Below are 24,150 nucleotides of genomic sequence, written 5' to 3'. Positions count from 1 at the left end.
TGGAGGTGAAGGACAACCACCACACCATGGAGCCTAGAGTGATTACAACTGAAAATGGGAGGATTGCATCCAGCATCCAGGTGGAATCTGAGCCTCCTCTTGACATAAAGGTGCAATGGACACAACCAATCCAGTGTCCACATAGAAGAGGTGGCATTGGATTGGGAAAAGTGGACATAATGGACAAAGGGTATGGGGAAAGGCAGGAAGAGATGAGAGGTGGAGGCGTCTTCGGGACATGGAGCTGCCCTGGATGGTGCTTCAGAGGTAATCACCGGACATTGTAAATCCTCACAGGGCCTACATGATGGAATAGAGGAGAGTATGGGCCATGATGTGAACCAATGTATATGAGGTGCAGAGGTGCCCAAAGATGTACTTACCAAATCCAATGGATGTGTCATGATGATGGGAACGAGTGTTGTTGGGGGGGGGGGAGAGGGGGGGGTGGGGGGGTGGGGTTGAATGGGACCTCACATATATATTTTTAATGTAATATTATTACAAAGTCAATAAAAAATAAAAAAATTAAAAAAAAAAATTTATTGAAGGATATCCATTCATATATAAAGATACATATATAAACAATAAGAGTATAGTAATAATTGTGAACTTACAAAACAAACATGTACAACATTATACAGGGCTCTCATACTTCATACTACCCTAAATACCTCACATTGTTGTGAAATATTTTTAACTAATGATTAAAGCACATCCTCAAAATATTACTACTAGCCAAAGTATTTTACATTTGGTGTATCTTTCCCCCAACACACCCCATTATTATTTTATATCATTTACACATGACCATACATAAACAATTAACATATAGTAAAGGTTTGAACTTACAAAGCAAACATACATAACATCATACAGGGGTCCCATCTACCAACTGACCACCACCACCTTGCTTTGTTGTGAGACATTTGTTACAAATTATTTTTTTAAAGATTTATTTATTTACTTATTTATCCCCTCCCCCCCCCCGGTTGTCTGTTCTCTGTGTCTATTTGCTGTGTCGTCTTTGTCCGCTTCTGTTATTGTCAGCGGCACAGGAATCTGTGTTTCTTTTTGTTGCATCATCTTGCTGTGTCAGCTCTCCGTGTGTGTGGTGCCATTCCTGGGCAGGCTGCACTTTCTTTCATGCTGGGCGGCTCTCCTTACGGGGTGCACTCCTTGCGCGTGGGGCTCCCCTATGGGGGGGACACTCCTCCGTGGCACAGCACTCCTCGTGCGCATCAGCACTGTGCATGGGCCAGCTCCACACAGGTCAAGGAGGCCCAGGGTTTGAACTGCGGACCTTCCATGTGGTAGATGGATGCCCTAACCACTGGGCCAAGTCTGCCGCCCTGTTACAAATTATTAAAGAATATTGTCAAAATCTTATTACTAATTATATTCCTTATTTTACATTTGGTATATTTTCCCCTAACCCATCCTATTAATTTTTTTTAAATACATTTTTTATGACAGAGGTAAATTTACAAAACAATCATGCGCATGGGTAGTATTCCCATTTACAACACCCCTCTATCAACACACCACACTGTGGTGGAACATTTTCTATGGATGAGATAATATCATCAGATTATTACCAGGACCATAGTGTACATTTGGCACACTTTTTCCATACTCCCCCATTATCAACACAGTACATCTTTGGCATAGATGTATGAATATTACATTATTACTGTTAAGCACATTACATAGGTCATTCCATTTGTATTTTTCCCATGTTTCTCCACATTTCCACCCCCACAAATAGTGATGTACATCTCTTTAGCTCACAAAGAACAGTCTTGAATCTGTCCCATCAACTACAATCCTCACCCACCTCTGGGTTTACTGTATTATTCAGTCCCTAAATTATTCTCTAGCTTTCTTTAGTTGGCATTTACATTCCTAGATTGCCCTTTTCAGCCACATTCCTATTTATAAACCAGCTGTTACTCACTAAAATGTGTTACCATCAACTTTATACATGTCCACACTTTTACACTAGTTAATTAAAACCTCCACATACATTAAATATCAGTAGTCCATCTCAGTCCTCCTCTTATTTCCTTTAAGAATCCACCACCTACCACCAGGTCTTAAAGATATTTTCCCATATTTTCTTCTAGAAGCTTTATTGTTCTTGTTTTTATATTTAGGTTTAATCCATTTTGAGCTAATGTTTATATAAGATGTGCAATAGGGGTTCTCTTTCCTTCTTTTGGTTATGGATATCCCGTTCTCCCAGCACTATTTGTTGACTGGACTGTTCTGCTCAAGTTGGGTGGGTTTGATAGGCTAGTTAAAAATCATTTGACCCTAGATGTGAACGTCTGTTTCTGAACCATCAATTCTCTTCCTTTGGTCTATGTGTCTGTCTTTATGCCAGTACCATCTGTTTTTACCACTGTAGCTAGGTAATTTGATTTAAAGCCCAGAAGTGAGAGTCCCCCAACTTTGTTTTTCCTTTTTAAGATGTCTCTGGCTATTCAGGACCCCTCAACCTTCCAAATAAATTTGATAATTATGTTTTCCATTTATTTAAAAAGTAGTGGTGGAATTTTTGTCAGGATTCCATTGAATCTGCATATCAATTTGAGTGAAACACCTTTTAAAATTTTTACTTTTATTTAAGAATTGACATCTTAATGATATTAAGTCTTCCAATCTGTGACATTGGAATGTTCTTCTAATTAATTTGTTTTTTTTTTAACCAATGAATTGCTTTACATCATTGGTTAAGTTTATTCCTAAATATTTGGGTTTTATCTGTCATATATTATTTTCATCACTCTCTTGACACTTTTAATTACATTTACTGATATAATCTTCATGTCTAGACTCTCTTCCAAGTCTCCCTCTCCTCACTTTTCTTTTCAGGTTATAGCACACCCTCTAGTATTTCCTGCAAAGCAGGTCTCTTGTTTACAAACTCTTTCAGTTTCTGTTTATTTGTGAATATTCTAAACTAGTCCTCATTTTTGAAAAACAATAATGCTGGATATTAGATTCTTGGCTGGAAGTTTTTCTCTGCTGTATCTTAAATATATCAGACCAGTGTCTTCTTACCTCCATGGTTTCTGTTGAGAAATCAGCATTTAAACTTATTGAGTGTCCCTTATGTTATGCATTACTTTTCTCTTGCTGCTCTCAGAATTCCCTTTGTCTTTGGTATTTGAAATTCTGATTAGCATGTGTCTCAGAGTTGGTCTATTCAGATTTATTCAGATAGGAGTACATTGTGTTTCTTGGACATGGCTACCTATGTCCTTCAATAGGGTTGGGTAATTTTTTACCATATTTCTTCAAATATCCTTCTGTCCCTTTTCCCTTCTTTTCTCCTTCTGGGACACCCATGACATGTATGTTTTCATGTCTCTTACTGTTGTTCGGTTTCCTGAGAATTTGTTCTATTTTTTCCTTTCTTTTCTTCAGCCGTTCTTTTGTATGTTCACTTTCAGAGGCCATTTCTTTAAGCTCAACAATCCTTTATTCTGCCTCATCAAATCTGCTATTATATGATTCCAATGTATTTTTAATTTCATTTACTACCCTTTTCATTCCCATAAGATCTGCTATTTTTCTATGTAAGCTTTCAAATTCTTCTTTGTGCTCATTCAATATCTTCTTAATATCCTTAATCTCTCTAGCCATCCCATTGAATTTATTAAGAAGATTTGTTTGAACATCTATGATTAGTTGTCTGAACTACTTTATGTCATCTGGAAGCTTATCTTGATCCTTTAACTGAGCCATATTTTCCTGTTTTTTTGGTATGGATTGTAATTTTTTGTTGGTGTCTTGGCATGTGGCTTAATAGATGCATTTATTCTGGGTGCAGTTTCTCTCTTTAGTTTAGGGCTTCTTGCCCTTTCTCCCTTGCTGGTTGTGTAGTAGGTGCCAAGAATATAGTTGATGCTGTTAAGCTGTAGAAGCTCATGCTTCTCTCATTGCCCCAGGGACCAATGAAGCTTCTCCCAACTTTCTCCTTTGCCAGGGGTAGTGACAGAGCCACAGCCAAGTGTAGTAATCCAAGTCATGCAGGCCTAGACTATAGTTGCCTGAGAGACTGCTGAAGCTTCATGTCTCTTTCTCCCCTGCCTGAGATGTGGATGGGGCTACAGGTGTGGGCAGCAATCTATGCTGTGTGGGTCTAAACTGACCACATTTGCCCAGGTAGACTTCCAACTCTGTCCAGCCAAATATACCTGCAGTTAACAGGAGAGGCTGGCACAGGTCTCCCCTGCTTCCTCCCTGCTGGAGGTGGGGCTGGGGCTTAGGATACAACTGCAATCTGATCTGGATGGAAAGAAGGCTTCCCTTGCCAGCACTAAGATTTTCAGTGCACCCTGCTTCCCCTCATGGCAGGGGCAGAGTCTGGCCTCTTTCTGACTTGGACATGTTCAAATTTTATCTGTTCTTAGGGTTATAATTTAGCCTGCGAAATCTACTAATCAGTAGCTGAAGTTGGTGCCCAACTATCTCTTCCTCCCCTGTTTTTTTGGGAAGTGGAGCCTCCAATTCTAGCCACAGATTAGCTCCTAAGGTGGCTTGAAATGCCAGTGGAGGATTGTCACCGGCTTCCAGGACATGGAGTACTTTACTCATGAATCTTCTCTGCAGGTGGGTAGTCTCCTCCTTCCATTCTTTCAAGGATACTGGAGGACAGTCTTCTGGTCTCCTGGAGCTCCCAAACAGGAGCTTCAGATAGCTCTGGGTGATTACTAACTGCCCTGTTGCATGAGCTGACTCTAGGCTCCTTACTCTCCTGTCATCTTGCTGGTTGTCTATCCATTTATTTTTTTTAACATCATTTCTGGATTAAAGTGGTTTCTGTTTTAAATTTTACTACATTGTTTAGACACACATCTTTAAAAAGAAAATTCAAACAAAGCCACATCCCTCTTATGAAGACTTTCCTTTTACTTGATGAATAATATACAAATAAGGTTTACTGACCTTTAAGGTCTTTGAAAAATTGACTCAAACTTACATTTAATTACCATATCCTGCTATTTGATTTAGTCAATATATACAGCAATGTCCCCACAAATTTATTTATTTTTTAAATCTTGTTTATTAGAGTATTTGTGAGTTTACAGAACAACCATGCAAAAAATACAGGGTTCCTATACACCACTCTGCCACCAATGCCTTGTATTGGTGTGGAATGTTTTTTACAAGTGATAACACGATATTTTTACAATTTTACCATTAACTAGAGTCCATTGTTTAACATAGCAGTCACTGTGTAGTGTAGTTCCATGGACTTTTTAAAAAATTTTCTGTTACCAGCTATACAGTCTAGCATTTCCCCTTTTAATCACATTCAGAAATGTATTTCAGTGGTGTTAATTACATTCACAATGTTGTGCTACCATCAACACCATTCATTACCAAAACCTTTCCATCATTCCAAATAGGAACCCTTAAACTTTGTATATTCTAGCTTTATAATCACAATGACCTTTTGTTTTGTCTCAAGGTAGTTGGAAAACCTATAGCCAGTAGACTGTGTTCACACACACTAATATTTTCTAGTGTGGCCTTTTTCTTCATCTATTTCCAAGCCTTGATTTCCCAGCACAAAATCTTTTTTTTTTTACCTATTAAGTTACTTCATTCATTGCAGAGAGGGTAGACCTACATTTCCTTTTTTAACTTTATTCCATTAAACATGGATTTAGAACTTTCAGCATCTTAAAGGTTTAATAAATATAATATTAATTTATTTAATTGATACTCCATAAATGTAGGGAGATTACATTTAAGCTAAATAAAATTGAAACCATTATATTTTATTCCAGAAATGTTCTTTTTGCTTCTTTTATAGGAGGTTTAATGGATTTTTCTTGAATAAAATTCTAAACCTGTGAATAATCATAAAAGCATACTGAATGCTAGGTTTTGTAATATATTACAATTGCTTAATTTTTTAAAATTACAATTTAGGAAAGATCATTCCATACATTTCAAGGAATTTTCCTTTACTTATTGATATTTGATAATAGGGATATAACCACTCATATTTTAGGCAGCACTAAATCTTTTTCCTTTTTTGCTTGGGCCCTTTTTATTTTCTTTCTTTATTTTTTTAATGTTACATTAAAAAAATATGAGGTTCTCATATACCCCCAACCCCGTCACCCAACTCCTCCCCCAATAACAAAAACCTCCTCCAACATCATGAGACATTCACTGCACTTCGTAGATACATCTCTGAGTACTGCTGCACCTCATGGTCAATGGTCCACACCATAGCACACACTCTCCCACAGTCCACTCTGTGGGCTATGGGAGGACATACAATGTCTGGTAAATGTCCCCGCAGCACCACTCAGGACAACTCCAAGTCCCAAAAACGTCCCCACATCACATCTCTTCTTCACACTCCCTACCACCAGCAGCCACCGTAGCCACTTTCTCCACACCAATGCCACATTTTTTTATTACTAACCACAATAGTTAATGAATAGATTATCAGTAAGTCCACTCTAATCCATACTCTAATCCTCCATCCTGTGGACCTGGAATAGTTGTGTCCACTCCATATCTATATCAAGAGAGGGCTTAGATTCCACATGGATGCTGCTTGCAATTCTCCTGCTTTCGGGTGAAGGCACTCTTGGCTCCATGGTGTGGTGGTTGACCTTCTTTACCTCCATATTAGCTGAGGGGGGATAAGTCCAATAAATCAGAGTATAGGAGTTGCAAGTCTATTGAGGCTCAGGGCCTGGCTATCACATGGTCAGTCCAAAGATTCAAGTCCCCTGGGTATACATTAAACCCCAGCACCAACTACAGATCCAGTAAAAGTAACAGGAGAGGTTTGTGAACAAAGATCATATCTGAATCCAGCTCCATCATACAGAAACACAAACTGCAAAGTAGGGCCAACTGACATGGGACTGAACTCCATCTGCCATGACCATAGAAACTGTGGGTCTCTGGCCCTCAGAAGAACCAATATCTGAGGTTGTATCTACTTTATCTGTCTTTAGGACTCTGCTGAGGTGTGCATAAGGGTGACCCCTCTGATAACCTCCTGGCTCTTTTTGGAGACTCATAGCCATGTAAACTCATTTGTCCTTTCCATTTCCCCCTTTTATTCAGGTCAAAAAGCATTTTTAACTCCGGGTATTATATGTAAACTGAGATGTTCTGCTGGTCTGAGTTGACCCTTTTATTCAAGGTCATTTTCTAGTTACATCATCAGCTGGTACTTGGTAGTAATCCCTCAACACCAGAGAGGCTCATTCCCGGGAGTCATGCTGGGGGGAATGCAACGCATTTACATGCTGAGTTTGGCGTTGAGACTGGCCACATTTGAGCAACACAGAGGCTCTCAGGAGGTAACTCTTAGGCACCCTGCAGCTCTAGGCCTTGTTCTTATTTCAGGTGCACAGGTTCACAAGCATAGTCATTAGTCAAGGTCTCATTGTTGGATCTTCCTTTTTTGGTCTTTGCCATTGCATTTGGGGGGTTGTTGCTGTTCCTTTAGGGAATGTGATAGAGCTCCCCTGGCTAGGAACTCAGCACTCCCTCAGTTGTTTTTAATTGTAACCACTATGAAAATATCCATTTTTATGTACCCTGGATATATACCCAGAGAACTCCCTGCCAGCCATGTGTCCCCTGTTAATAACACCCCACACCAGTATTCCTCCCCTGCCATTGTTGAACCTCTCTGTGCTCCAAAACTTCTTCAAAAATGAAGCCTAATATATTGCCAGGTTCCATTAATAGTAAAATGGAATATAGTGATGAGTTTAAAGGTTAGATATAGAATACATATTAATTTTTAGAAAAATTAAGGTAAAAATAAATTGGGGTATCAAAAAATTAAAAGATGTAAAAGCTTTGTTTTTAATATTTTGCCTTCCATCACTGCAATAAATGTGCAAATTGGCAAGGCAACTTCTTCCATCTTTTCCTCAGTGTCTATATCCTTTGACCTTTTTTCCCTAATTATTAAGCTTGTCTTCACAAAAGTTTTAGATCACAGTAATTCATTGAGGTCATTTAGTATTTGTCCTTCAATGCCTGGGTTGCTTTGCTCAAAATAAGGTTCTCAAGATTCAGCCATGTTATCCCATGTGTTTTAGTGTATTTGTTCTTAAAGTCGAGTAGTATTCCATTGTATGTATATACCACATTTTATTTATCCATTCATCTGTTGATGGACATTTGGGTGATTCCAACTTTTGGCAATAGTGAATAATGCTGCTATGAACATTGGTGTGCATATATCAGTTTGTGTCCTTGTTTTCCATTCGACTGGGTATATACCCAGCAGTGGAATTGCTGGGTCATGTGGCAGATCTATAGCTCCTTTTTGGAGAAACTGCCAAACTGTCCTCCAGAAGGGCTGGATTCTTCTGCATTCCCACCAGCAGTGGATGAGTGTTCCCATTCCTCCACATCCTCTCCAGCATTTGTAGTCTTCTGTTTTTTTCATAGCTGGCAATCTTATGGGAGTAAGATGGTATCTCATTGTAGTTTTGATTTGCATTTCCCTAATAGCTGGAGATCTGGAGCATTTTTTCGTGTGCTTTTTGGTCATTTGTATTTCTTCCTTGGAGAAGTGTTTGTTTAAATCTTTTCCCCATTTTTAAAATGGGTTGTTTGTCTTTTTATTTTTGAGATATAGGAGTTCTTTATATATGCAGGTTATAAGTCTCCTATCAGATATATGGTTATGAAATATTTTCTCCCATTGTGTTGGCTCTCTTTTCACTTTCTTGACAAGCTCCTTTGAGGTACAGAAGGCTTTAATTTTGAGGAAGTCCCTTTTATCTATTTGTTCTTTTGCTGCTCGTGCTTTTGGTGTGAAGTTCATGAAGTGATTTCCTATTACAAGGTCCTGTGGCTGCTTCCCTACACTGCTTTACAAAGTCTTTATGGTCTTGATGCTTATATTTAGGTCTTTGATCCATCTTGAGTTGATTTTTTAATAAGGTGTGAGTTGGTAATCCTCTTTCATTCTTTACATATGGATATCCAGTTCTCCAGGCACCAATTGTTGAATAGGCCATTCTCTCCCAGTTGAGAGGATTTGGTGGCTTTATCAAATATTATATGACTATATATATGAGGATCTCTATCAGAACTCTTAATTTGGTTCCATTGGTCTTTGTGTCTCTCCTTGTGCCAATACCATGCTGTTTTCACTATTGTAGCTTTGTAGTATGTTTTGAAGTCAGGTACTGTTATTTCTCCTATTTCATTTTTCTTTTTCAATATGTCTTTGGCTATTCAGGGCCTCTTTCCTTTCCAAATAAATTTCATAGTTAGTCTCTCTAGTTCCTTAAAGAATGATGTGTTGATTTTTATTGGGATTGCATTGAATTTGTACATCAGTTTTGTTAAGATAGACATCTAATATTTAGTCTTCCTATTCATGAACAGGGAATATTCTTCCATTTCTTTAGGTCTTCTTTGATTTCCTTGAACAGTGTTGTGTAGTTCTCTGTGTATAAGTCTTTTACCTCTTTAGTTAAATTTATTCCTGGGTATTTAATTTATTTATTTACTATTGTGAATGGTATTTGGTTCTTGATTTCATCAAAAGATTGCTCATTTTTGGTGTACAGAAATGCTACTGATTTTTGTACATTTATCTTGTAACCTGTGACTTTACTGAACTTATTTATGAGTTAGAAGCTTTCTTGTAGACTTCTCAGGGTTTTCTATGTATAGGATCATGTCATCTGCAAATAATGAAATTTTGACTTCTTCCTTCCCAATTTGAATGCCTTTTATGTCTGGTTCTTGCCTCAGTGCTCGACCAAGTCTAAGACAATGTTAAATAAGAGAGGTGACAGTGGGCATCCTTGTCTTGTTCCTGATCTTACAGGGAAAGATTTTAGGACGTCACCATTGTAAACAATGTTGGCTGTGGGTTTTTCATATATACTTTTTATCATGTTCAGAAAATTTCCTTGTATTCCAAACATTTGCAGTGTTTTTATCAAGAAGTTTGCTGTATTTTGTCAAATGCTTTTTCTGCATGAGTAGATATAATCATGTGACTTTTTCCTCCAATCTGTTTATATGGTGTAGTACATTGTTTGATTTTCTTACGTTGAACCATCCTTGCATAACCAGAATGAATCCCATTGGTCATGTGTATAATTCATTTAATGTGTTGTTGGATATGGTTAGCAAGTTGACCAAGTTGACCAAGTTCTGTTGAGCATTTTGGTGTCATTAGAGAAATTGGTCTGTAATTTCCCTTTCTTGTAATGCCTTTGTTTGACTTGTTACCAGGGTAATGTTGGCATCATAGAATGAGTTAGGCAATATTTCTTCTCTTTCAATTTTTTGGAAGAGTTTCAGCAAGAGTGGCATTAGTTCTTTCCAGAATGTTTTGTAGAATTCACCAGTGAAGCCGTCTGGCCCAGGGCTCTTCTTAGTTGGGAGGTTTTTAATGACTGATTCTATCTCTTTCTTTGTGATGGTTTGTTGAGATCATCAATTTCTTCTTTCATCAATACAGGCTGCTTATGTGTTTCTAGGAATTTGTCCATTTCCTCTGAATTGTCATTTTTGTTGGAATATAGTTTTTCAAAGTATCCTCTCATGATCGTCTTTATTTCTGTGGGATCTTATTTTGTGTATTTTCATCTTCTCTCTTTTTTTGTTAGTCTAGCTAAGGTTTTGTCAATTTTATTAATCTTCTCAAAGAACCAGCTCTTGGTTTTGTTTATCTTTTCAAGTGCTTCCTTATTTTCTATTTCGTTTAGTTCTGCTCTTATCTTTGTTCTTTCTTTCTTTCTTCTTACTGTGGGGTTGCTTTTTTATTTCCTTTTTTACTAATTTCTCCAAATGTGCAGTTAGTTCTTCAATTTTTGCTCTTTCTTCTTTTTTGATGTATGAATTTGTTGCTATAAATTTCCCTCTCAGTACTGCTTTTGCTGCATCCCATTAATTTTGGTAGGTTGTGTTATCATTTTCATTAGTTTCAAGGTAGTTATTAATTTCTTTTGAAATTTCCTCCTTCAACAACTGTTTTTCTAAGAGTGTGCTGTTTAATGTCCATATCTTGGTGTGAAATCTGGGTCTGGTCCTCGTAGATTTCCAGCTTCACTCCCCTGTGATCAGAGAAATTATTTTTTATGATTTTGATCTTTCTGAATTCCTTGAGCCTTTCTTTGTGGCCTAGCATATGGTCTATCTTGGACAATAATCCACGTGCACTTGAGAAAAATGTATACCCTGCTGTGTTCAGGTGTAATGATCTGTATATGTCTATTAAGTCCTGCTCCTCTAATATGCTGTTCAGAGTTTTTGTTTATTGATTCTCTTTTGAGATGTTCTGTCCAAAGTTGATAGTGGTGTATTAAAGTCCCCCAGTATAATTATAGAGGCATCTATTATTTCACTTAGCTTTTCCAATGTTTGCCTCATGTATTTGGAGGCTCCCTTGTTAGGAGCATAAATATATATGATTGTTCATCCTTCTTGAAAGATTATCCCTTTCACTAATATGTAGTGTCCATCTTTGTCTCTCACAATTGTTTTGCATTTAAAGTCTATTTTGTCTGATATTAATATAGCTACTCCTGACTTTTTTTGGTTATTGTTTGCTTGTAAGATTGTTTTCCAGCCATTCACTTTCAACCTCCTTGAATCCCGGGGTCTATCTAAGATGTGTTTCTTGTAGACAGCATATAGATGGGTCATATTTCCTTATCCAATCTTCCAGTCTGAATCTTTTTACAGGTGAATTTAATCCACTGACATTCAGTGTTATTACTTTCAAAGAATTATTTATGTTAGCCATATTTTCTTTGGACTTGTGTTTGTCTAAAGTTTTTTTCTTCTCTTTTTGTCTTTTTTGTTGCTTGTACACTCTCCTCCAACTCTGCCTCTCCTGTTTTTTTCTTTGTTCCTGCAGAACTCCCTTTAGTATTTCTTGAAGGGCAGGGTTCTTGTTGGCATACTCTTTTAATTACGGTTTATCTGTGAATATTTTTAACTCTCCATCATTTTTGAATGCTAGTTTAGCTGGGTAGAGTATTCTTGGTTGGAAATTTTTTTGTTTTATTATCTTGACTATATCATACCACTGCCTTCTTACCTCCATGGTTTCAGATGAGAAATCAGCACTTAATCTTATGGAGCCTCCCTTGTATGTGATGGTTTTCTTTTCTCTTGCTGCTTTTAGAATTTTCTCTGTCTTGAGCATTGGATAATTTGACAAGTATATGTCTTGGGGTGGGTCTGCTGGGATTTATGGTGTTTGTGGTGCATTATACTTCCTGGACGTGTACATCCATCTCCCTCAGTAGATTTGGGAAGTTTTCAGTCATTATTTCCTCCAACACCCCTTCTGTCCTCTTTCCCTTCTCTTCTCCTTCTGGGATGTCTATAATACGTATGTTTGTGCATTTTGCATTGTCATTCAGGTCCCTAATTCCCAGCTGTGTTTTTTTTCTACCTTTTTATTGATCAGTTCTACTCTCTGATTTCAGATGTACTGTCTTCCACATCACTAATTCTGTCCTCTGCCTCTTCTAATCTGGTGCTCTTTGCTGAGAGGCTAGTTTTGATTTCTTGAAATGTGGTGTTCATCACCATCATATCTGTTATCTTTTTGTGTGACTGCAATTTCTTCTGTATTCTCTCCAAGTGTTTTCTTCATATTGTTAATCTCTTCCTTTACTTCATTAAGTTGGTCTCTAATATATATGTTTTGAGAGCTCCTCTTCCTGGTTTTTAGTTTGTTCATTGGATTCAGCCATGTTTTCCTGATTATTGGTTTGGTTTGTAGTTTTTTGTTGCTGTCTGGTCATCATTTTATCTTGACAGGTTTAATCAGTTCCTTAGCTTCTTTGTCTAGTCTTGGGGATTAATTAGTTGTTGTTCATGTGTAAGTGTCTTCTCTTCATCACTTTGTTCTTCTTACTCTATTTTCTTGTTGCTGGCTAAGTTCACTTTGAAGGAAAATTTAGGGCCAGGGAAAGCAAAATGAGTAAGAAAAGAAAATGTATAAAGTAGTATTGGTAATAAATGTTAACAGAAACAATGTGAGATCTAGGAGAATGGATATTAGACTCATGTAAGTTGTGTAGAGTCATAGCAGTAAGTAGAGTACCTATAATGAGCTAGTCAACTGAATATGGGGAGGAATATAGTATGAATTAAAAGGCCAGTATTTTCATGAGAGAGGGAAAGAGAAAAGAAAGACAATAATATCAAGAGTGGATAAAAGAAAACAGAACAAAGATATGAGAAATTAAAAAATCAGACAATTTGGGGGCCAAAGAAAGGGAGGTGGAATGCAAGAGAAACAGTAGATGATGGAGGATAGAAAGATGTAGAGGAAAGGGAGAGTGTAGGTGGCCAAAATTAATACACACAGAAAAGAGGAAATGGAGGATGAGGAAACACAGCAAATGTGAAGTGCTCCCTGCAGCACCTATTAAATAAAGAAAATAAAATAAAAAAGAAGAAAAAGAGAGAAAAAAAGAGAAAAAAGGGGGGAACATAAAAGGGGATGAAACAAGCAAGATAAACAGAAAAAAAACTAAATAAATGAAAAAGAACCTTGTGGGATAAAATAGGAGATAAGACCAGGAGACAATGCAACAGTAGGAACCATGATAAAAAAAAAAAGAATCAAAGTTTCAAGCTAGGAATCCTCTTTGCAGTTAAATAAAATGCTTAGGGATCTTACATTCCCTCTTCCTCCCATTCTCACTTCTGTCTCTCCCAGGTCAGCTGGAAAGCTGCCTGAGAGGTCCGGTAGGAGATTTAAGTGGGTTCTTGTTGAACCAACTCAACACAGAAGACAGTGACTCTTTATTTCCAGCATGAGAGCACTTACACCTCACCAGCAACCCCAAATATGGGATAGCATGTCCTACAGTCTCTTCCCCTTAGGTGTGCTAGGGGAGGTCTAATTGATTTTCTGATCCACCTCCTCCCAGACCAAGTTTCCTATCCTAGGACATTTAGGTAAATTGGGCTTTCTCAGCAGATTCACCTCTGCTTTCTTCCCAGACTCTCCCCAAGTCAGCTGGTACACTCCTCAAAGCTCAAAGAAAAAAAAAAACGTGGAGTGCTAGGGTAATCAAGGACCTCAGACGGGCCTCAGGGTGCTGGATTTGGGGATGGGAAGTCTGGGATATTGCAGACTCAAGGTATGTGAGTCTGTGGAGTGTGGGCTACCAGGTTTTAGGGTATACAGACCTGGGAACCATGCATCCAGTAAACATGGGGTTTGGGAATGCTGTAGCACAACAAAGATTTCAGGGATCCCTGTGGCTGGGCTGCCAGCCTTAGGGGGAGGGGTCCCACCCACAACTTCTGAGCTTTGTGTCAGAAACCCAAAATTCCACCTCTCACAAGAATCTGTCACTGTCTCACCAAATTGACATCCAGTCACCTCCTGCCCTGCAAGCCCCTGAAACAGCCTGCTCAGGGTCTGGGAACACCTCAGCACAACAAAGTTTTCAGGGATTACCACATCTGGGCTGCCAGCCCTAGGGGGAAGAGTCCCACCCACAACTTCTGACCTCTATGTCAGAGACCCAAAATTCTACCTCTTGCAAGAATCTCTTCTGTCACTGTCTCACCAAATCAATGTCCAGACACATCCTGCCCTGCAAGCCCCCAAAACAGCCTGGTCCAGCAGAACTCTGATCGTACTCACCTGCTTCTTTGCAGGAGAGATTAAGAGAGGCACTCACTCAGACACCATCTTGCCCCTAGCACTAAATCTTTATTGTCATTGATTTGTCATAAAATCCCTGAGGTTAATACATGATATGACTTCATCTTTCAGAAGTGAAAGGTCAAAGTAAGAGTAATTCAGGGGACCAATGAGAGTGCCTCCTCTGGATTTATTCTGATAGGTTTTTCAGACAAGTCTCAGTTAGAGCTGGTTCTCTTTGGAATAATCTTGTTCCTTTACCTCATGACCTTTCTAGGCAACACTGCCTATCATCTTGGTGTCCATCTTGGACTCTAAACTCCACACTCCTATGTATTTTTTTCCTCTCCCATTTCTCCTTCCTGGACCTCTGCTTCCTCAGCAGTATCATTCCCCAGCTTCTAGTCAACCTCAAGTGTTCAGATAAGTCCATCACATATGTAGACTGCATGATTCAACTCTATGTCTCCCTTGTAATGGGCTACACTGAGTGTATCCACTTGGCTGTGATGACCTATGATCACTATGCTGCTGTTTGCCATCCTTTACATTATATTTTTTCATGCATCTTTGGCTCCGCCATGTCTTGGCCTCTATGGAATGGCTCAGTGGGGTGGCCACTACATTGATTCAGTCCACACTCTCCCTTCAGCTGCCCTTCTGTGGTCACTGCCAGGTGGATCATTTCTTCTGTGAGGTCCCTGTACTCATCAGGTTGGCATGTGTGGACACCACCTTCAACCAGGCTGAGCTCTTTGTGGCTAGTGTATTATTCCTGGTGGTGCCTTTGTCACTCATCCTAATCTCCTATGGGTACATTGCTCAAGCAATTTTGAAGATCAAGTCAGCCATTGGAAGACATAAAGCATTTGGGACCTGCTCTTCCCACCTGATGGTAGTCATCTTCTATGGAACCATCATTTTTATGTATTTGCAGTCAGCCAAAAGTAGATCCAAGGACCAAGGAAAGTTTGCTTCCCTCCTCTACATCGTGGTGATCCCCACGCTTAACTCACTCATCTATACCCTGAGGAACAAGAAGTAAAGGCAGCACTGAAAAAAAAATTTTGGAAACTCTATGACTGAGTGGGATATGATTATCAAGAAACATTTAGGAGAGACTTACTAAGGGTGAATCACTTAATGAAGGGTGACTAAATAACTAATTTTGTTATGTTCATGACCCTGTCAATGGGATTCAGTAGAAGAGAATAAATTAGAGCTTGAATTTCAGAATCTGAACAATCTGAGTTTGAGTGCCCATTTCACCACAGAAGAGCTGTGGGACTTGGCCAATTTGCACAACTACCATTACATTATTTCTAAACTGGGCTGTATACTAGGACCTGAAATGCAATAGACCCAATTAAAACAGATCACTGTTCTAAGGATTTTATTGTTTTTAAAGTTAGTTTTTATAATATTTATTCTCTTTAATAGCCACAGTCATATTTTTAGATGGCTATAAACTACTGAATTATTATAAAGTTTTTACAATTTTTCTTTCACAAAAATTAAAATACTTTGACCAGTTGCTCAGAACAGAAAGAGAAAACACTAAACTTCAGTGATATTCTTTTATCAACTCTAAGTATGGGTTCCTAAGCCCCTTAAGTCCCATTTGTAGGCTCTCTGAATTCACCTCTAGTGTTGCACCCCACACCCAGTCCTGTATTATAAGTTTCTGATTTTTTGTATTTCTTCCCTTACTAGTTTTTAAAAAAATCCCCCCTTGTGGCTTTTTGCTTGCCATCTGCTCTCTGTGTCTATTCTCTGTGCATTCTTTTGTGTCTGTATTTTTTTACTTTTTATTTATCTCCCCGCCCTTGTGGCTTGCTTGCTGTCTGCTCGCTGTGTCCATTTGCTGCATGCTCTTCTGCCTTTTTTTTTTTTTTGCTTGTCTCCCTTTTTTGTTGTTGTTGCATCACCTTGCTGAGGTGATTGTCCATGGTGCTTGTGGGCTCTCCACAGCATGTGGGTGAGCCTGTCTTCACAATGAGGCTCTGGGATGTGAACCCAGGGCCTCCCATATTGTAGATGGGAGTCCAACTGATTAAGTCTTAACCACTTCCCCCCTCACTAGGTTTTTGAGAACAGCAAGTACATTATGATTTAATCACAATTTAAAATAAAACCTTTGCATATGACTTTACAATGCCTCCCAGCTTTCTCTTTAAGCTCAAATGTCTAATCTTCAAAACCTCATATTAAATTATGTATTTCTCTCTAACAGCCTGTTTTATTCCATTAAAAATTTATTGAAGTATGTTATACTTACACGAACAATCAGAAACAGTAAGTATATAGTAAAAGTTGTGAACTTAGAAAACAAACATGCATAACATCATACAGTTCCCATACATCACCCACAACCAATACCTTGCATTTTTGTGAAACACTTGTAACAAATTATGAAAGAGCATCATAGTATATTACTATTAATATATTACTACTAATTATAGCATATATCTTACATTTGGTGTATTTTTCCCCAAACTCACCATATTATTATATTAAAGTTTACAATCAATGACATTTGATATAATCACAGAGTTGTGCATATATCATTTTAATCAATATTAGAGCATTTTCCTTTTCAAGACTTGAAAAAAGAAAAAAATTAACAAAAAACAAACCACTATAATGCTCATATGTTAGTGCTATAAATTATAAATCCTAAAATGTTCTTTGACATTTTTCATTCATTTCTAAACATTTAAAAACACATTTTTACCAATTCTTCAAAGATTAAATTTCAGCTTTTCATTCTGTAACTAGGTTCTATTTTCTGGTGACATATTCTTGCTATTATTAACTCCATGATTTTTCTCATTTTATTTATTAATAGTTCATAATAGTGAAATCATGCAATATTTGTCCTTTTGTGCCTGGCTTGCTTCATTCAACATAAAATTCTATAGGCTCATCCATGTTGTCATATGCTCCACGACTTCATTATTTCTTACTGCTGAATAAAATTCCATGTGATGGAATCCTGGGTTGATTCCATCTTTTGGCAATTGTGAATAATGTCACTATGAACATAGGTGTGTGGATGTCTGTCCATATCACTGCTCTAAGTTCTTCTGGGTTATATACCTAGTAGTGGTCTTGCAGATTCACATGGTAGATCTATATCTAACTTTCTTACGAACCACTAAACAGACTCACAGTGGGGATTCTACATTCCCACCAACAGTGAATAAGCATTCCTGCCCCTCCACATCCTCTCCAACACCTTCAGTTTTCTGTTTTGTTAATAATGGCCATTCTAGTAGGTGTGAAATTAAATCTCACTGTAGATTTGATTTGCATTTCCCTAATAGCCAGTGATGTTGAACATTTTTTTTCATGTGTTTCTTCACCACTTGTAATTCTTTTTTAAGAAAAATACCTATTCAAGTTTTTTGGCCAATTTTTAATCAGGTCATTTGAATTTTTATTGTTGAGTTGCAGGATCTCTTTATATATAATGAATATTAGACCCTTGTCAGATGTATGATTACCAAATATTTTCTTCCATTGTGTAGGCTGCCTTTTTACCATCTTCACACAGTCCTTTTTGCTGGAGAAGTGTTTAATTTTTAGGAGGTTCCATTTATCTATGTTCTCCTTAGTTGCTTAAGCTTTGGGTATAAGGTATTGGAGACTGCCACCTACTGCAAGGGCTTGTAAATATTTCTCTACATTATCTTCTAGGAGTTTTATAGTCTTGGCTTTTATATTTAGGTCTTTGATCAATTTCGAGTTGATTCTTGTATAGGGGGTGATATAGGGCTCATGTTTCATTCTTTTTGTATGGATATCGAGTTGTCCCAGCACCATTTGTTGAAGAGACTGTTCTGGCCCAGAAAAGTGGATTTGGTAGGCTTATCAAAAACCATTTGACCTTAAAGGTGAGGGTCTATTTCTGAACTCTCATTTTCATTCTATTGATCAATGTATCTATCTTTATGCCAATACTCTGCTGTTTTTTTTAAGATTTATTTTATTTATTTCTCTCCCCTTCCTCCCCCCCCCCCGTTGTCTGTTTTCTGTGTCCATTTGCTGCATATTCTTATTTGTCTGCTTCTGTTGTTGTCAGCAGCACAGGAATCTGTGTTTCTTTTTGTTGTGTCATCTTGCTGTGTCAGCCCTCTGTGTGTGTGGTGCCATTCCTGGGCAGGCTGAACTTTCTTTTGTACTGGGTGGCTCTACTTACAGGGTGCACTCCTTGCACATGGGGCTCCCCTACACAGGGGTCACCCCTGTGTGGCAGGGCACTCTATGCGTGCATCAGCACTGCACATGGGCCAGCTCCACACCAGTCAAGGAGGCCCGGGATTTGAACCTCAGACCTCCCATGTGGTAGATGGATGTCCTAACCACTGGGCCAAGTCAGCTTCCTTTACCCTGCTGTTTTGACCACTGTAGCTATATACTACTCTTCAGTATTGGGAGGCATGCATCTTCTGATTTTGTTTTTCTTTTTTAGGATGTTTTTTATTATTAAGGAACACTTTCCCTTACAAATAAACTTGGTAATTGACTTTTTTTATATCTGTTAATTAGGCTGTTAGAATTTTGATTGGTATAGTGTTGAATATATAAATGGGTTTGAGTAGAATTGACATCTCCATGATGTTTGGTCTTCCAATGCATGAACACAAAATGTCCTTCCATTTGTTTAGGTCTTCTTTGATTATTTTTAGCAGTGTTTTGTAGTTTTTGGAATAAAGGTCCTTTACATTCTTGATTAAATTAATTTCTACATATTTGAATTTTTTGTTGCTATTATAAATAGAATTTTTTCTTTATTTCCTCCTCGATTTGCTCATTACTAGTACTTAGAAACACCACCTTTTTTTGGCATAGTGATTTAGTTTCCTGCCACTTTGCTGAACTCATTTATTAGCTTAAAAGCTTTGTTGTAGATATGTCAGAATTTTCTAAATATAAGATCATGTCATCTGTAATAGAGTTTTATAAGTATTTTTTTATTTTTTAAAAGATACTTAGATTACACAAAATGTTACACACAAAAATATAAGGGACTCCCAAAATTTCCCCATCCCCACAGTGTCCACTCTTCTCCACATTAACAAATTCTTTCTTTGGAGTGGAACATTCATTGCAATTGATGAGCACATCTGAAGAACTGACAAAACATGGATTATAGTTAACACTGTACTTTACACTCTTTCCCACTCAACTCTGTAGGTTATGACAGGATATATAATGGCCTGTATCTTTCATAGCAATGTTACTCAGGACAATTCTAAGTCCTGAAAATGCACCTCTTTTTCCCTCTCCCAACCTTCAGCACCTCCAGTGTCTCCACGTCAATGAAATAATTTCTTCCATTACTAGAATCACAATAAGCCTATAGTAGAATACCAGCAAGTCCACTCTAGTCCATTCTTTATTCACCAATCCTGAGGATTCTGGGATGGTGATACAACTCCACATCTAATTGAGAAGGGACCTTGATCCCATATGGCTGATGGATGGAACTCTTGCTTGCAGTTGAAGACACTCTCAGTTACTTGCTATGGTGGCTGTCCATCCTCACCTCTTTGTCAGTTGTCCAGGGTGATTCCAATGAACTAGAAAGTAGGTATTGCATCTCCACTGAGGCTCAGGGCCCAGCCGGCACATGGAAAGCCCAGAGATTCAAATCTCTTGGATGTACGCCTACCAATGTCAGCACCAACTATAGGTACAAATAGAAGGGACAGAGGAGGCATGTGTAGAGAAGTCACATCTAAGTCCAACTCTGTCACACTAGGTTGCACAAACTCCAAAGTAGGGCCCATTGGAGAGACACCAAACTCTGAAATCTACCTGCCATGACTCTAGGACCTGGGTGTCTCCAGAGCCCTCAGGAGCCCCACTATTTGGGGTAGAATATACTTTGGTAGTCTATGAGATTCGGCTGAGGCATACATGAGCATTACCTCTGGGATGACCTCCCAACTAATTTTGAAGACTCTTAGCCATATAAACTCATTTGTCTTTTCATTTCCCCCCTTTTATTCAAGGTCTTTTTCAAGTTGCATCACCAGCCAGTGCTTGGTAATAAACTCTCAGTGGCAGAGAAGCTTATCCCTGGGAGTCACATATGGTAATATATTTATGTGCTGAGTTTGGCTTACAGAGAGGCCACATCTGAGTGACATGGAGGATCTCAGGGGGTAACTCTTAGGCACCCTACAACACTAGGCTAAGTTTCAATTTCAAGAGCAAAGGCTTATAAGCATAGTCATCAATATCAGGGGTCCATCAATGGACTATCCTTCTCTAGTCATTGCCTCCATACTTGGGGAATGTTGATATTCCATTAGAGAATGTGGCAGAGCTTCCCAGGATGGGAATTCAATATTCTTTCAGTTATTGCATGAATCTCCACTCACTGTGACAATGCCCCATGAACATTCCAGCACATGTATATACCTCACATGTATGTCCAGGTGAACTTCCTTCCATGTATCCCACATCACTGACACCCCACACCAATGATGCGCCTCCACCACAGTTGTAACCCTTCTGTGATACAAAACTTCTTCAAAATGAAGCCAATAATATCACCAAATGTAATTAATAGGAAAATGAAATAATAATAATGGGTTTAAACACAAGAAATAAAATATATAAACAGAAAAACAAAAACTAAAATAAAGTTTAAAAATTGGGGTATTCAAATAAAAAATATTTTTTAAAAATGAATACTTTTTTTTGACATTTTGCCTTTCATCACTGTAATATCTGTTGTCCTGTATGTACAGTGGAATTTTCTTTCATTTCTTCCTCAATGTCTTACTTTTTTCATTTTCTCTTCAAATAACTTTTAGGTCACAGTAAAGTCACAAACAGAATATAGAGGATTCCCATATACCCCAAATCCTCCCCCTTTCCCCCCTTCCCTATTAATAGCCTTTTTACATATGGATGGTACATTTGTTACAACTGATGTAGAAATATTGAAACATAGCTACTAACCATGGTCAATGGTTTACATTATGGTTTACACTTTAGACCACACATTTTTATAAATTTTTTATGAAATTTAACATGGCCTATATCCATCATTGCAAGATAATGCAGAACACTTCCATTGTCCCCTAATATTCCATTGTCCCCTTCCATATATTCTATTCTTCCCTCCCTCTCCCCATGGGGTCCACTGCAACCACCAGACTTCACTCCTTGAAGGACAAGATTCATAGATACTTGCAACAATGCTGAGGGCTTGACACACTAGTCTGTCTTTCCCTATAAGAAACTGTGTGTGCTCTCAAGAGGCACCCTCCCCTTATTTTGAGAACTTATTGGGCCTCCCCAGGATAGGAGTCTATTTCCCACTCATTATGTGGTTCTTTCCCCAATGATACAACACACTATGATGAAATGATCATTTGCCCTTTCTCTAGAAGACTGTCCCAGGTGCACCCTGTCCCAAATGACCCCCATTCAACACCCTAAACTAGTAACCCTTTTCATATTGCCAAAAGAGCTTTCTCAACATTGTAATTTCAGCCACATACCTACCAATCCCCAGTGTTTACCTCCTCCCTCCCTCAACAATCCCTCCAGTTCAATGGAGCATCCAACAATCCTCCCCACCCTGTCAAGCTTGCACTGCCCAACCCAATAGTAGTAACCCTGTACACCTGCCATATTCCTTCACTGCACAACTACTCATTTCCACCTTTTCATAGATTTCACATATATGGGCATTAGTTAACAAACTTCTCCCTTTCTATTTCATGTAACCCTATTTTTCAGACCCTTGCTCTCTGTCATCTTGATTTGCTAAATTCATATCAGAGAGGTCATGTAATATTTGTCCTTCAAGACTTGACTTGCTTCATGCAATGTAATGTCCTCAAGATTCATCAGTTTTCCCATGCGTTAGTACTGTATTCTTTCTTATGGCTGAGTAATATCCCATTGTATGTATATACCACATTTTATTTATCCATTCATCTCTTGATGGGCATTTGAGCTGATTCCAACTTTTGGTAACAGTGAATAATGCTGCTGTGAACATTGGTGTGCATATAACTGTTTCTGTCCTTACCACCAATTCTTTTGGTTATATATCCAGAAGTGGAGTTGCTAGGTCATATAGAAGATCTATAGTTTCTTTGAGAATTGCCAAAGTATCTTTCACAATGGCTGGGCCATTCTACATTCCCACCAGCAATTGATGAAGTTTCCCATTCCTCCACATTCTCTATATCATTTGTAGTCCTCTGTTTTTTAATGGCCACCAGTTCAAATTATGTAAGATGGTATCTCATTGTAGTTTTGATTTGCATTCCCTAATAGCTAGTGATGTTGAGTATCTTTTCATGTGCTTTTTAGCCATTTGTATTTCTTCTTTTGAGAAGGGTCTGTTCAAATCACTTGCCCATTTTTAAAATGAGTTATATCTTTATTTTTGAGATACAGGATTTCTTTATATGTGCTCCATATTTGGCCCCTATATGGTTACCAAATACTTTTTCCCTTCGTGTGGGCTGTCTTTTCACTTTCTTGGCATACCCCTTTGTGATGCAAAAGGTTTTAATTTTGAGGAGATCCCATTTATCTATTTTTTCTTTTACTGCTCATGCTTTGGGTGTAAAGTTTATGAAGCCATTTCCTATTACAAAATCCTGTAGATGCTTCCTAATATTATCTTCCAAGGTCTTTATGGTCTTGGCTCCTGTATTTAGATCTTTATTCCATCTTGCATTGATTTTGTATAAGGTGTGACATGGTGGTCCTCTGTCATTCTTTGGTTATGGATATTGAGTTCCCTGCCTTCAGTTTTATTGAGTATATACCAAGAAGTGGGATTGCTGGTTTTATGGTAATTCTATTTCTAACTTTCTGTGGCATTTCCAAGCTGGTTTCCAAAGAGTCTGTGCCATTTTACAATGCTGCTAGCAATATATTAGGATTTGTATTTCTTTGTATCTTCACCAACATTTACTATTTTTTGTTTTGTTAGTGATAGCCATCTAGTGGATGTTAATTGGTATCTCACTGTGGTTCGGATCTGCATTTCTCTGATAACCAATGATTTTGAGTATCTTTTCAGGCTTTTTGTATATCTCCTTTGGAGAAATTCTACTTAAATCACTAGTGAAGACTTATTGTCCTTGACTTCACTGCATTGGGAGTTTTTTTTTCCTTAAGCAATTTTATTAAGATATATTCACATATTATATAATCCAACTAAAGTATTCATTAAATGGCTTTTCTAAAAATGAATGCATTGTGCATTCATCTCTGCACTCAATTTTAGGGCATTTTCATTACTCCAAAAAGAAAAGTCTCCTACCCATTAGCAGTCAGCAATCCCTCTGTCCTTCCCCTGCCATTCATAACCACTAATCTAATTCCATCTCTATAAATTTATTTTTATTTACATTTCATATAAATGAAGCCTAACAATATGTAGTACTTTGTGTTTGGTTTATTTCAGTCAATTTTTTTTTTACCATTGATAGAAAAATATTAATATT

At 37.9% G+C, this 24,150-nt stretch overlaps 1 pseudogene; it reads left to right on the top strand.

Moving 5' to 3' along the window:
* LOC131279470 (olfactory receptor 2G2-like) overlaps positions 1-15,740 on the top strand; it is a 57,543-nt pseudogene extending 41,803 nt beyond the window's left edge.
* The last annotated feature ends 8,410 nt before the right edge of the window (positions 15,741-24,150 follow it).

The sequence above is a fragment of the Dasypus novemcinctus genome, chromosome 1 (assembly GCF_030445035.2).
Source record: "Dasypus novemcinctus isolate mDasNov1 chromosome 1, mDasNov1.1.hap2, whole genome shotgun sequence".
Taxonomy (NCBI): domain Eukaryota; kingdom Metazoa; phylum Chordata; class Mammalia; order Cingulata; family Dasypodidae; genus Dasypus; species Dasypus novemcinctus.
The sequence above is the reverse complement of the archived record's forward strand: the minus strand, read 5'-3'. Positions and strand labels throughout refer to the sequence as shown.